At 37.6% G+C, this 1,238-nt stretch overlaps 1 pseudogene; it reads right to left on the bottom strand.

The window, feature by feature from the left end:
- Positions 1 to 210: 210 nt before the first annotated feature.
- LOC102895943 lies at positions 211 to 666 on the bottom strand (annotated as a pseudogene).
- Between the last annotated feature and the right edge of the window lie 572 nt (positions 667 to 1,238).

Below are 1,238 nucleotides of genomic sequence, written 5' to 3'. Positions count from 1 at the left end.
AAGCCACATGCAACATGTTACTTGATAAATTTTCTAAAATAAGGTTTCAGGACAATGAGAATAAGGGGAGAAAACATGGAAGGATGAAGTCCTAATTATTATACATATATATATTTTTTGACAGTAGGGAGAAACCTTTTACAGGTAAGTTACAAAAAAGGCAAATAAACAATTTTGGACAAGAAATATAACACATCCTGTGCAATGTCTTCACTTTGCTGTCATCATTTGTACAAACTCTTCATACAAATGTTTACTCGACTATCACTATCAATACCTGCTTCGCTGATCATTTCATCAACCTCTTCATCTGTTAACTTCACTCCAAGGTTTGTCGTCACATGGCAAAGCTCTGCTGCACTGATATAGCCATTGCCATCCTTGTCAAACACGTGGAAAAGCTTCTTAAATTTCTTCTTCCCTGTCTGTGTCTCTCATTTTTCTTGCCATCATTGTCAGAAATTCTGGGGAGCCAATTGTGCTGTTACCATCAGCATCCACTTCATTAATCATGTCCTGTAACTCTGCTTCTGTGGGATTCTGCCCAAGAGATCTCATTACAGTTCCCAGTTCCTTTGGGGTTATAGTTTCATCACCATCCTTGTCAAATAATGAAAAAGCTTCTTTGAATTCTGCAACCTGCTCTTCAGTCAGGTGGTCAGCCATGCTGCAAGAGCCACAGGTCTCCAAGATGTGACCACACGACCCCTCAGCTCGCTCGCTCCACATGGACTCTAAAATTTGAATTTTGAAAGGATGACTGGCTGCAATTCGGGGAAGAGATCTTTTGGTGACTTTAAGAAATTCAAAAAGTAGTGCTTAGTGAGCGGTTAAATACAGGTGTGGATTAGAGCATCCTCAACAGATATTGTTAAAGTTGTGGTTCCTAAACTTTTGGTGGCAGCAGCTTTCCCCCTTTTTGTTTGTTCTCTTACTGTGGAGCGAGTATATGGTTTTAATTTAAATACTGTAAGATACAAAATATGAGTCCTTCCCTATCATAGAGGGAGCAGGTGTTTCATATTTTGCTTTATTTACTTGTAAAACTGTCTTTAAAAAGACGCTAAAATCTGTGTATTTTCTTTGCCATTTGAAAATAATTTTTCAAAGGCCAAGCTTTTTTGATGCTATGTTTTCTATGGATTTATGTGATTTTAAAGCCACTTGTTTATGACTTAGGTGAAGTTGTTTTAATCCACTTGTTTATGACAAAGGAAAAAAAGTTGCTTTGAGAGAAG

Source organism: Pteropus alecto, unplaced genomic scaffold (assembly GCF_000325575.1).
Source record: "Pteropus alecto unplaced genomic scaffold, ASM32557v1 scaffold166, whole genome shotgun sequence".
Taxonomy (NCBI): domain Eukaryota; kingdom Metazoa; phylum Chordata; class Mammalia; order Chiroptera; family Pteropodidae; genus Pteropus; species Pteropus alecto.
The sequence above is the reverse complement of the archived record's forward strand: the minus strand, read 5'-3'. Positions and strand labels throughout refer to the sequence as shown.